Below are 14893 nucleotides of genomic sequence, written 5' to 3'. Positions count from 1 at the left end.
AAAGCATGAACTACTCTAAGCCCTAAAGGCATTATTGCGAAAGGTAAACGCGATTCCTCAAAAGAAACGTAGTAAAAAGGAGCAATCAAGACACAAAAAAGAGGAATTTAACGCATGACACATCAAACTCAGGCAAAGTTATCCCCAGTAGTTCAACATTCAACCCAGAGTAGACCATAATATGTGGACCAACCGGACTGTGACACGTGGGCTGAAGAAGCAAGACTTTGAGATAATTCGACTAAGCCTCCTTAATCAAAAGGATCAGCATTCAACATGCCTCCCGGAGTAGGCATGAAGGTTTCATATACTCCCAGAGAACAAGGCTACAACGAAGCACCTCCGGGAGGTATCCAATCCTATGTGAACAGTCACCTCGCATTTAATGCCGCATGGGAGAAGGCGTATTGAAACTACCATAAGTATTAAATTCTGATGGCGTAACCCCCCTTCTGCAGCTACTACGCTATGATTAATGAGCTTAGTAACAACTACTTTATGAGAAATCACATCAGTCAAGAAAGGATAATGGATTACATCCATTAAACCCCTAAAAAGCCTAGGGATTAGACCATGCATTTCCTATGATGTATTCATTGGGAATTTATGCCTTTACTAAATATTACAGAAAGACGTGTACCTCAATTCTGGGGATCACCCCACAAAAACACTATAAATACCCCCCAAACTGATTAAGGCAGGGGTCGAGAATTCTGGGTTCCATAAGAACTAGAGAGAAAAACCACGAAGAACATTCTTTGTAATAAATACTCTCATAAATATACAGACTCGTGGACTAAGGCTCATTAATGCCCCAACCATGTAAAAATCTCGTGCATCAACTTCTTACAGCTTTTCTAAATATTATTATTATATTGGTTGCTGAAAACCTCGATCAACACTGAGATGTATAGCTGAAACCAAAATAAGCACTGCAATTCATGAAATACATGAAGGTTTATGGGGAGATCATATATCTAGACCAAGTTTTTTCCAAAAAGATCATCCAACAAGGATATTTTTGGCCAATTATGAAGAAGGATTGTATTGACTGCGCCTAAAAATGTTAACAGTGCCAGCGTTATTCAAAGGTTCCAAGAGCTCTACCAACAGAAATAGCCTTGATGAATAGTCCATGGCCTTTTGATGTTTGAGGAATTGATCTAGTAGGCTCTCTTCAAACGTGAAAAGGAGGAGTCAAATTCACCATTATCTCTGTTGATTACTTAACCAAATGGGTTGAGGCAGAACCTATGAACACAGTCACCTCCAAGAAGGCTTTGGACTTCGTTATCAAAAACATAGTATGTTGTTACGAACTTCCACACAAAATTGTGTCCGACAACGGAAGATAATTTGATAGTGATCAATTCACTAATTTTTGTGTCAAGCACAGAATTATAAAGAGTTTTTCAGCTGTGACTAGACCACATGCAAATAGACAAGTGGAAGTTGTTAACAAGATTTTAAAGACCACGTTGAAGAAAAAGTTTCAGGCATGCAAAGCTCACTGGTAGGAAGAGCTTCCAAGAGTTCTTTGGGCATACCAGACCATAGAAAGGACTTTGACGGATGCGAAGTAATAATCCTAGTAGAGAACATTGTACTTCTCATAGAAGAGAGACTTATAATCCCACCTGGAATCATGCTTTACTTCAAGAATCATTAGATTTGATTGAAGAACTCTAGGAGCAATCACAAGTCCAACTCAAAATGTACCAAGGACAAATTGCCCTGCACTTCAACTTAAAAGTCAAAAGCTAGAAGTTTAAAGTTGGCGACCTTGTCTTGAGAAGAGTGTTTTCGACATCTTAGGAGTCAGGAGTGGGGGTTCTTAGAACTAACTAGAAAGGGCCATATGAAATACAACATAAGGTGTGTGATGAAATGTTTCAACTCAAAAGACTTGATGGATCTGAAGTTCCACGAGCATGGAATGTAGATGACGTACGTCGATAGTATTAGTAATTGGAGGTGGCCAGATCCTTTTATTTTTTTGCATTTTTTTTCTTTACTTTTTTCCATGTACGCCTTTGGGCAGGAAATATTTATATAAAAACAGAGGATATTTCAAAGTAGATTTAAAGTCTTGTAATTTTTTGTTGTATTGTAACAATTTTAAGTGACCAAGAGTCCAAACTCTCAGATCACTTGGGGGTAGCATATATTAGTTATCTCTATAAATTACAACATGTGGATCAACATTAATCAGTATGGGAGTAGAAAGCATCGCTTGAAATTGGAGCCTCAAGGAACCAAAAGTAAGTTGCTAGATTACCATACCTAAGATCAATAGATTTGCTAAGTCAATCCAGGTTGACCAATCACAAAGAAGTTTAGGCTTAAAAAATAGTCAATCTAGGGTGACCAATCGCTAAGAATTTCAGGCTTCAAAAAGGAAAATAAAGCTGAAACCCAAGAGATTTAGGACCTTGGAACCAAACCTCAGGGTAGGGGTGAGTAACAGTCGTTTTGGTCGGTTTTTTACACACAAAAAATCCAAAATTTGGTTTTTGCTTTTTATGGTTCTAATCCCAAAACCGACCGTCCATTATAAAAATATAAAAAACTGAATGTTTTAATTCACGATTTGGTTGGTTTAAACCTACCAAACCGAACTCTATTTTTTTTTTTTAAAAAATAAGTTTTAATTTTTTTTATAAATATTTGAAAACTAAAAAATTAGAGTATTGTATCAAATATCATATAATTTAAAAATAAAACTTTCTTAGTTAAATAAATAATGTAAAATATTTTTTAAAAATTTGTTCAAGTTATTTGTGCTACTAATATGGTAATGAGTTATATTAAAAAACTCGTATTATTTTATGAATGTGTGTATATAATACGTAAATGCATCAAATTATAGTAAAATAAAGTAATGAATAATTGAAACTTTAAATTGTATATTAAATATGTATAAAAATAATATGTATTATATAATATATATGTTCGGTCGGTTCTCGGTTTAATCGGTCGATTTGCCATTGACACTAAAACCGACCATGTTAAGAGGGTTTTAACTGAAGGTGGTTTTTTCGGTTTTTTCGGTGTTTGGACGGTCGGTGTACTCGGTTCGGTCAGTTTCTTGGATTTTTTGCTCACCCCTACCTTAGGGAATCCAGAATTAAGCAATTTTTGTTATTTTTTTCAAAAATAATAAAGATGTTGAAATCCCAAGGTCCAGGCCATTGGAACTAGGATCCTAAGGAACCTGGAAGTAAACAACTTATTAAAAGCAAAAAGTTAAACCTTAAGTATAAAAATTGAAATCCTAAGGTCCAATCGTTAAAACCGGAACCTCAAGGAATTTAGAAGTAAGCTAACTTAGCAAATGAAAATTCATTTAAGTAGTAATATGCTAAATGAATTTAAACGATAATGATATGATAAATAAAAGTTGTTCAAATCTTTAATAATATGGAGGCAAAATATTCATATCAAAGAAACCCCCATGACAAGGGTATTATAATATTGTCTCCACCCAAATAAAAGGGGGATCTTTATCCCCCAAATTCAAGGAAAGAAACAATAAAGATAAGTTAGGTCAGTGCTTGATAGATGTGTCTAGAAGTGTGGGGGCATCTGTAGCCAGTTCTACCCAGGATTCTGGAAGAGAAGATTTCGTAACTGGTTGAGCAGCTGGAAGGAAAGTTCTGGATCTAAACTCAATAGCTCCTTCACTGGAAGAGTTGTTCAACCTTTCAAGTTTCAGAATTTGAGCAAGAAATTCTTCTTTTTCATCACGAAGAAGCTTTAAAACATTAGGATCCTCTCTCTGAAGTAGATGAAGAGTAGCTACTAAGGCATGGGATAATTCTGTGTTGGAAGTTATTTTACCAGGATCTAGATTTACTAATATGTATGTTGATTATAATTCTATAATCTAGCATTCTAAACTTGAATTTCTTAAAATAATGAAATAAACACATGATAGATTAAGAAATCTTTACATTGATGGCAGCATAATAATAATGACTCATTCCATTTAGATCTCTAGCACTTGATTCCTTTCTATAGCAGAGCATTATCAAGATCTGAACTTGGATCTTCTCTCCTTTAGTTTGGTTAGACACAGTCTTCCACACTATACTAGGTATTGCTTTGACATGAGTGGGCATACTCTCAATCAACGTGGACTTCAAATTATTCAGTAGAGAAGAAGAATAATTTCAAAAATTGGAAGAAGAAGCTCTCTTTCTATTTTCTAGTTGCCTGACAAAAGAGACTGAAGTCTTATGAAAATATGATCTATACTTTTCTATTTATAGCGATTCATTAGGTTTAGGATTAGAGCTTAATGGGTTGATTAGAAAGATCAAATGGCTTATAATTCATCTCATGGCTGATCTTCTTAGCGAAGCCCATGAGTTAGAATTTTGCCATTATTTTGTTTCCTTAATGAAACAAACTTGTCTTTCTTCAATAATACTATTTTTTTGCTCTAGTTATTTAAATACTAATTCCATCTATTTAAATATATTTATTAATTAGACCCTCCAAGGTCTTTTAATTAATAAATAAACTTTGAATTCTCCTTTCTTCTCAATATTAATTAAGTCCTTCCTTGGTGAAAATTCACAAATAAGACATAGCATTATTTACAATTCTAATTGATTAATTAAAACTAATTAATTGAGACTACAACACAATATTATCCCAGTTAGTGTCGGGACCATGACTGTAAAGATCGCTTAGCTTTAATTTGAAAATTAGTAGATAATTAGGGTTTAAGTATGAAACTTGCATGTTAGTTATGAATTATCATTTTACGGAGATTTATTTGAATTCAGAATACATTTTATATGTCATATATAGAATTTCATATTTTTGCATGTTTTGTGTTCGACAACATTAGAATGCGGTGTTTGGCTATTAGAATTACATCTTAGGATTTTTAGTATAGCGGGGCAATATAGTTAGACATTGGGAATGTCAAGAATAGTCGGGATTTTAGAACTTACCAAAATACCCCTAAGTAATTTTATGACTTTTGGCTAAGTTGAGGGTAAAATGGTCATTTTGCCTATTTGTGTTTTGTCTTTTAGTGAAGGTTAATTAACTAAAATTATCTCATTTTTATCTATGTTTTAAGTTGATAATTTAGTTAAATAAAACCTGTTTAATTTTACTTCATTTTACAAAAAATAGAAAATTCATGAAAAAGCAAGAAACTCTCTCTCTCTCTCTCTCTCTCTCTCTCTCTCTCTCTCTCTCTCTCTCTCTCTCTCTCTCTCTCTCTCTCTCTCTCTCTCTCTCTCTCTCTCTCTCAATCCCTAGAGCAGCTAGGGTTTGGAGTATTCTTCATCAATTTAAGTAATTTACAACAAGAGTTTAGTGATCTCAAGCTCTAGGTAAGTGTTGGTAATTATTTTACCAAGATCTTAGATCTACTCACAAGTATGTTGATTAACACCCTAAATGTGAACTTCTAAAACAATTATGAAATAAACACATATATAGTATTAGAAACCTTACATTGGGTGCAGCGGAATATAATGACTCCTTCCACTCAGATATCTAGCCCTTGATTCCTTTCTGTAGCAGAGCATTATCAATATATGAACCTGGATCTCTTTCTCTCCTTCTTTAGTGCTGAAACTCCTTCTTGTTGAATGTCTTTCTTCACGATCTTCCTCACTATGATTGAGGTATCACTTGCTGTGTGTGGGCACTACTCTAATCAGTAAGTGATTTCGAAATTTCAAGGAAGAGGAGAGAGAAGAAGTGGCGGCTAGGAATAGAGAGAGAAGGCTCAGGTTTTTTTTCTGAAGGAAAAAGTAGAAAGTTAAGTGTAAATTTCCTGAAGCCTTCACTATCTATTTATAGCATTCTACTAGGGTTAGGTTTGAATTATTTGGCATTAAAATAATGAAAATATTATATGAAAAACCCTATAAAAGTGGCCGGCCCTATACAATATGGATTTGGGCCTCACTTTTTGCAATTTTGCACTTTTATCAATTCTGCATCTAATTTTCTCTAAAACACCAATTTTTAAATTCAACCATTTAAATGCAAATTCTAACTATTTAATAACTATAAATAATTATTAAATAATATTGTCATTTATCATATTTATTAATTGAACCATAGAAAGTATCATAATTAACAAATATGCCCCTAAAACTCTTTCTTTACAATTTTGCCCTTACTTAGTGAAAAATTCACAAATAGACATAGTCTAAATTGAGAATTATAATTGATTAATCAAAACCAATTATATGAGTCTTACAAGCAATATTATCTCAACTAGTGGGGGGACCATGGTTCTATATAACCGAGCTTCCAATAAGCAAATCAAGAATTTATAACCTAAATTCACTGACTTATTAATTCTTCGTTGAATCCACGCATAGAACTTAGAATTGCACTCTCAGTATATAGAATCCTCTATAAGTTCCACCATATAGACACATCATTAGTTATCCATTGTTATAATCCTAATTTGATCAATGATCCTCTATATGAATGATCTACACTGTAAAGGGATTAGATTACCGTTACACCCTACAATGTATTTAATCCTTAAAACACTTAACCCCGTATAAATGATATTTTAGCTTATGTGAAATGAGTACTCCACCATTTATTTTCGTTTCGTCAAGCTCGAAGGAGATCATCCTTTACTTCCTATTCGCTAGATAGAAGTTATAGATTCCATGTTTATGTTAGCGCTCCCACTCAATTGCACTACCGTGTTCCCAAAATGTACGTATCACCCTGACCCAAAAGTAGGCTTAACTAACAAATCAAAGAACACGAATAGCCTCTTAAGATTGAGCCTAATCATAACAGGATTAAGATCATTTGATCTAGGATCAACTAGGCGATATTGACTTGAATAGATATTACGGTAAGTTTAATAAATCTAAGTCAAAGTTCAATATCGGTCCCTTCCGATGCATACTCCATGCATCCAACCTGAGCTTTACTTTAACCAATGCTCTGGAAAGAACATACCATTTCTCCAAATGCAAGTAAACTCTGTTGTAGATTATCATATCAGTAAAACCCTGTGTCTGATAAATCTATGAAACTTTATTCACATAGTCATGTATACTTTCCAAAGTGTTGACAACACAATAAACAGGATCAAGTATGTGAAAAGGGTTTCAGATAAATTCATACATTATGTACATATAATCATGAAATAAATCATGTGAACCATGCAACATTAAATGTTATTTCTAATCTATATTAATAAGTAAATCTGATTATATTGAAATGAGTTTTATTTAGGGCATAAAACCCAACAAACTCCCACTTGCACTAATATAAAACAAAAAGTGCATTTCAAATAATCTCAACATCTTGATATAGAAATCAAGTGTAGTAGTAGTAAACTGCTCGTAATAGGATCTGAAAGGTTGAATTAAACACAACCTTTTCTCCACCATTACTCTTCCTTAATCACAAAATCATTGATAATGTGAAATTCCTCTCTATATGTCTACTCTTTTTGGGATACTGGATTCTATATCTTTGGCAACTACTTTTGGTTAATCAGGAAATTAACACTAGTAGTTTAGGCAATTTGCAATGGTGCCAAAAATGTATAGAACTTTCCTTAGACTGAATAAGTACCTTTCATGCAACTTTAACATTCAGTCCCTTTTCGGTAGACCTAGAGACTTCAGATAGGTTTTTACACTTCTCCAAAATCACTATTCCAGCCCCAGAGTAATCACCATCTTATCAGAAAGATTTTCTAGCACAAAGGCAAATCTCAAAATCTGATGTGGTGTAGTCTAAGAGTTTTAAATACACCCTTATTGACTAACGTATAGTTCCTCTTCTTAATCTTAAGATTTACTTGATTGTCTTCCAAAGTTCTTCTCCTGGATTAATCTGATACCTACTCATTACTCCCACTCAACAGCAGGTGTCTGGTCTAAGGCATACTAAAGCATATATGAGACTTCTCACTGTTGATATAAGAAATTCTTTCATGGCTTTATCTTTTCTGGAATAGTTGAGACTTTTCCTTAGATAAATAAAATCTATGCCTAGGAAGTTGTGAAGCTTCTATAGGTTGCCATTAGAAAGAAAATGTTTCAGCATCTTACTAAAGTAAGTTGCTCGCATTAGAGTAAGTAATTACCAGGTATACCACAAGCCATAGGTTTAGATAAACTGAAACCTATAATAATAGGAACAGGAAGTTTTGTTAAGTCCATTGAATAGACTTATACATGAAATTTCCTTTTATGTCCTTGTAATAGAAAGTTTAGGTTACTCCATGTGAATGGATTAAACAATAGTTCTATTGGCTTTTCTCCTTAGTTTCTTATCTTGACAATCCATTACTTGTTTAAACTCACAATGGATTTTAATCACTAGTGTCTTCCTAGTCATAAGAAGGTGAGTTCCTAGAAACTCTCCCACTACGACAAGGTACCGTGAATTATGTCTAAGAAAACTAAATGGTATTAACCTCTTTGGTTGTGACAAGACAACAAAGGCAGTGGGATCATCATATGTCAAATAAGATGATAGAACACTTTTGGAATCAAGAAATAAATATCTCCTTTATTTGCTACTTTATTTTCAAACTTAGTCATTTTCTTAGAAAAGTAGTACTTGTTTAAACAAACACTTTCTTATCTATTGACTATGGGATGGTCCACCCCTAATCACTTAGAATAGCTAACAAACATGCAAACCATGGTTAACAGTTCTAACTTTTCTTAAGATTTTGATTAGGTCATCCATGAATCTAGTAATGATTTACAACCATTACATCGTTCTTAAATTGTATTACCATAGAAGGTTTTAGGCAACAACTAGTAACTAATCATCAATATGCAAATCGAAATTTCTAGGGAAGTAAGTTTGGATATAATTCAAAAATCAATTTAATGATCTTTGAACTACATATCTACTAACTATTTCTCCACCCCTATCAGTTCGCAAGATCTTTAACAACTTACCTTAATAGTTTTAACCATTGCTAGAAGTTTATGAAATGTTTCAAACATTTCAAACTTCTTTGCATAAGGTATAATCTAGAGTGATCGTTTTAAGAATACAACGAAAAACTCATATCCACCCCTGAATGTACATCCATCTGCGAATGAGATGAACTTACTTTCAGTGGATATAGGCATATTTACTCTTTGCAGAGATTGATCTTTTCAAAACCACTATGAACAAGATACGAATGCCATAGATTAAAAAAATGTGGTTGTGTCTTTTTGATGACTTAGGTTTAGTTACATCAAAGAGTTCTTAGAATAGTGTAAGTGGATCCTGGTCACAGAATACTAAACTCATATTCCATACAGTTTGAATCCATTGATAGAAAATGGTTATTAAACACTTATGAAAGTGTAACTGTATTGTATTCTGGAATTAGAAATATAAAAAAAATTTCTGTTTGGAATCTAAAATTAAAGTCAAAGACTTAAATTTATACCGAATATAATGAGTAATTCTTTTTGGACCACCACTACTAATTTAAACTCTAAGTCAGATTTGCCCATACAAGTAGGAGATTTCTAAGATTGAGGACTTATATCATTGTCGAATAGAATTTTGGGATTATAATCATATGTGTCATTTAATTTCTAAAGAGAGAAAATAGAATGACATTAAATGATATATAGACCATTCATCCAATGATATGTTATTGAGCTAATTCAAAATGAATAAGCTAAGAGGAATTAGGATAATTTCGTTGTTTAAATAAGAATCCAACGATGCTCCGATTAGCGAGAGTCAAAGTAATCTTATTTATACAATCTTCTTGTTTCATATTGTAAAAATACTAGTCTAAGGTGTCATCAATTGATGAACAGCTAGATGTTGTATATACAATATTTATCTTCGAGATCTAACATAATTATGTATGTCTAATGGTGAAAATCCATTAGGGATTTATCTCATTAGATAAACAAATCAAGTAAGACCAACAATGAAGATTCGGAATTAAACTACAATTTAATAATAGAAAATAACATGGTTTAATATAAATTCATACACAATTCAGAAATTATTAAACATATAGCAAGTAGGAATGACAAGTGAAAATACTAAAACATACAATCCTAAATAATTTCCAAGGTCTTCAACAAACTGATAAAGTATCCCGGTAGGCAAGAGTCAAAGTATCATTCATTGAATAGAGTTGTCAGCTCATCTAATATGCAAACCATTCTAGCAACCTTTAATTCGATTAAAATAAGAATCCAATGTTGTCCCGGTAGGCGAGAGTCAAGGTTATTCTCATTTTATGAGCTTCCACCATTGTTTCATATTTTATAAGTTTATCTCTAAGTAGTCACCGTAGGGGAGAGTCTAATAGAGACGAAAACTTAAAAAACACTTATCAAATGAGATCTTACGATGTTAAATGCGTTAAATGAATAACCATCCATAAGGGGGACAAAGTCTAGCGTCTCGAGGTTATATTGAAAACATTTAACTATTGTAAGACCAACAATGGAGATCGAATGTCTTAATAATAAAGCTCATTCTTAAAAATGTATTTTCATCATTATTTATAATAAAATATATTCATTATATATTGAATTTAGAATTAAAATTCTAAATTAGAATTTAATTTAATATTTATAAAATTATACTTAGATGGTGATTGAAATAAATTGAATTATTTCCATCTCAGTAGTAATTTTGATATATAAATATTAAGAAAATTATTTAAGTTGGATTAATTTAAATTAATTTGCAACTCAAAATAAATTTTCATGAGAATATATTTATTGTATTTTGAAAAAGAAAGTACAAAAACTTTATATTTTCGAAATACTTAAATAATAATTACTTTGAAAAATACTTAAAGCAAAAATATCACCTATCTAGATTTTCCTTTGACTAATTAATTCAATTTCTAATAATATACTTTAATTCATTTATTTTAACTTAATCAATAAATGAAAAAAATCATTGATTTAAGTTGGTCCAAGAATTAATTAAAATAAATAATTAATTTACAACTTAATCTATTTTTCAAGATAAATTCAAAATCATCTTGCATTTTGAAATGCAATTTCGAAAATTGATTAATAAAATAAAGAAAAAATATATTTTGAAAATTATTTAAATTTAGTTGAAAAAATAAATTTCAACTAAAAATAATTTTTCTATTTAATTAAGTGTCATGAAAAAGAAATATTTAAGTATCATGATGAAAATTAACTTAGATATTTAATTTTCAATTTAATTAAATGTATTAAATTCAAGAAATAAATAATTAAGTGTACAGAAGACTTAATTATTAATCTCTAGTTTAATACTAGGAAAAAATATACTTAAAATAAATTGTACCAAAATTAATTATTTAACTAATTAATTTCACAATGTATAATATTTTCCTATTTAATATTAAAAATAATAAGTAGTCCATAAATAACTATCTAGAAAATATCTTATTTGACTAAGTATCTTTTCCACAAAATTTGAAAAAATATCTAATTTAAGTTGTATTAGAAAAAATCTAGAACTTAAATATTTTCAAATTTAAATTTAACTAAATATCAAAAATTAAGTTGTAACCACTTAATTTGAAAATATTCCATTTTAAGTTAATATTTGAAAAATATCAACTTAAAAAATATCTAAAGAATCTTAATAACCAATTCCTAAAATTCCTCAACTTAATTTTGAAATTTTAAATCCAAAAGATATTCAGATTTAAGTTGATTAGTTAGAGATAACTAAATATCAACTTAAATAGGAATATTTAATGAAAAATTTAAATTAAGCTTCAGAAAGAATCTAGATGGTTATAATTCTATATTTAATTAAATACAAGATTATACATATAGTTTAGCTTAGAATAAAATTCTTTAAACTATGTTTTTCTTAAATTAATTTTAAAAAAATAAAATTAATTATGTTGCTAATCTATTTTATTAGGTTAAACTAATTTAATTAACCTAGTACAGTTATTCAAATCAGGCAAATGGGCCTTCACAATTGGGGTAGTTCATGTGAGGGGGGGCCGGGTTCAGTATGTCGTACCCACTACTATGGCTCCCAACTCTCACACAAGGCACAAAAGAGAGGAATTTAACCTTAAAATGAACAACTGTTATTAATTGAATAGGCCCAAAACTAAATGGGCCTAAATAAAATCTATCAAAAACTATGATATTTTATGGGAAATTTACACAGTTTACTGTGTTTTCCCATTTTCTTTCTTTTATACTGTTACACTCCAAAAATAACTTTTGTACTGTTTTTTTTTTTTTTTTTGCCAACTTTTTTTTTTTTTTTGAATCAACAATATAGACTTTTTTGTGTACATATCTCTATAAGATTTTCTCACATCAATATTTAAAGTTTTTTGTTTTATTAGAAAAGTTGATTGGATGTGGGATGTGACAAAAGTGACAAGCATTTTAATCATTTTTATAGTTTTTTTGTTTGCATTTAAAATTTGAAAATTAATATGTTATAACATCATAACATTCATGCATGCTTGCCACGTACATCTCCTCTCCTATCAACATATATATATATGATGTCCAACTCTACTATTATATATACTTAATTATATTGAAGGAACCATTCAAAAAAAAAAGAATTATATTGAAGGAAAAGAAAGAAACTTAGAACACCGGCTGAGATGATGAGATAATTCATGGCTGAGATGATGAGGGGAAGGAAGACCATGAAGGTGATAGTTCTTAGTTCTTCTTCTTCATCTTCTTTTCTTTTCTTCTTCTTCTTTTTTTTTTTTTTAAATTTTTTGAAGTTCTTAGTTATGTTTTTTTTTTTTTAAAATATAAGATTTAGTGTGGTTTTTTTTTGTTCTAATTTTCTAGAACTTTTCTTGCAAATATAGTGCATTTAGTATTGAGGATGTGCACAACATAGTTAATTTTTGATCATTTTTTTTTATTGTTTTTTTTGTTTTAGTATTGTTTTAGTATTGTTTTACTGTTGTTTTTCATGATTTATTTATTTGAATTAATAGGTATTTTCTGGGTGTTCTCGTGTTGTTGTGATGGTTATGTCTGTGAGTGTGGAAGATGGAGGCTATAAATACATTTCTTCTTCGTTCTCTGGCTATTTTTGTGGTTTTTTTCTTTTGGTTCTCCTATAAATATATTTGACGAGCTCACTCACAAGAGAGTTTTGAGGTGTGTGTTTCTTTTATATTTTTCTAAGTAGTTATATTTGCTTCATTTGTTTTTGTGTTGTTTCAGTGTTGTTTTAGTAGTTTTTTTTTATAATTTTCTAGGAATAGACTTGCAAATATAGTTGATTTTGCATCTGGTGTTGAGGTTGTGCAGCAGATTGTTTGTTTTTTTTAATCATTTTTTTCTTTTGTTTTGTTTGATTGTTTTAGTGTTGTTTTACTGTTGTTTTGCCATGATTATTTATTGACGTCGATTTCACTGCTTTTGTTTATTCTTGCCGGTTTTAATGGTTTTTTCTTGGTGATTTCCGTCTCCGGCGTCTCCCCACACACGAAGAAGGTTGTTTCCCCACACACACAGTATAAATGTTATGCTGTTGGGCTTGGGCAGTACAAAAGTAATGAAATTGGGCTGGGGCAGTAAAAATGTTATTTTTGCCGTGTCCCAGTATAATTGTAAAGTTTTGGTCCAAAAACAGTATTTTTGTAAAATTCCCTATTTTATTTAGCAACAACAACCTATATGCATCTATAACAAAACTAAACATATAGGCTCACACAAGCACACAATTTGGATGGATCCTATCATGTTGCTAGGTCATACACAGATGAAAGAAGATTGTGAAAAATACCTGTTACAAATTATTTACTTGACCAAGGGAGCCATGATTTAAAATCAGATCATTGGATCTGTCAACAAGTTAACCATGGCTATTTGCAATCAAGCAATAATAGGTTTTAAAAACTTACAAACAAGCTAAAACACATACTCCTGCAACAAGGTTAGCTGGATAGTTGGATGTAGGATTTATTTAATTTTAAATAATTAAATTTCGAAAAAAAATTAAATAAAAAAAAATTATTTTCGAAAAAAAATAATAATATAAAAAAATATATATTTTCGAAATTAATAAAATAATATTTAAAATTAAACTTACAATTTTGAAAAATTATGTTTCAACCAACCTAAATATCATTTCAAAATTTGCTAACTACTTTTAAAAATTAAATGTTATTTTATAAATAAAAATTAAAAAAGATAAATAAATATCTTTTTCAGATTTTAGATTAATTTAAATAAATAAAATAGCAAAATTTAAAAGTTAGCAAAATATCTAACTTCTATTTAAAATTACATGATTATAGTTATCTTATTTTAAATTTAAATAAGGTCAAATTATTTTAAAAAAAATATTTAATTTAAAAAATTTAATATCTGACCTTAAATTTAAAAATAAGATAAGATATAATCAAATTTAAAAATAAGATAGATAATTAAGCAAAAAAGATAGATATTTACTATTTTCAAATTCAAATTACACTAATATCATGAATTAATTTTAAAAAAAATTAATTAATTTAATTATGATATTTAGAATTGAATTAGGAATAGTCAATGTCTAAATACAAAACTACACAAAAAATCGGAAGTTAAATCCATGAAATAGCATGAAAAATCGAAGAAAAACGAAAAAATTGCGAGCTGTACGGACAGTATGCATTGCATACTGTCCATGGGCGCGAATGGGAGTGCTTGGGCGAGGAAACACGGCGCAGCAAGGGTGCTGGATGATTTCCGCGCGCGCGTGGTGCAGTGATACCACCCCGATATTTTCGAAACTTCGAAAAATCATAACTAATTCAAATTAAATCGAAATTGAGTTCTGTAAAAAAGTAAATTGCTTAATTTTTTCCATACTATCCAATAAAAATAATTCCAGAAACAAAATTTCAATCATTTTTCACGAAAATTCATAAACATCAATCAATCATCAAACAACACTC

At 30.3% G+C, this 14893-nt stretch overlaps 1 long non-coding RNA gene across 1 annotated transcript; it reads left to right on the top strand.

Annotated features, from left to right (window-relative positions):
* Positions 1–12510: 12510 nt before the first annotated feature.
* LOC133029216 (uncharacterized) lies at positions 12511–13600 on the top strand. Its single transcript, XR_009683370.1, has 2 exons — positions 12511–12643; positions 13449–13600. It is a non-coding gene; the product is annotated as an uncharacterized LOC133029216 (long non-coding RNA).
* The last annotated feature ends 1293 nt before the right edge of the window (positions 13601–14893 follow it).

This window comes from Cannabis sativa, chromosome 7 (assembly GCF_029168945.1).
Source record: "Cannabis sativa cultivar Pink pepper isolate KNU-18-1 chromosome 7, ASM2916894v1, whole genome shotgun sequence".
NCBI classification, from domain to species: Eukaryota; Viridiplantae; Streptophyta; class Magnoliopsida; order Rosales; family Cannabaceae; genus Cannabis; species Cannabis sativa.
This window is presented reverse-complemented; position numbering and strand designations above follow the sequence as displayed.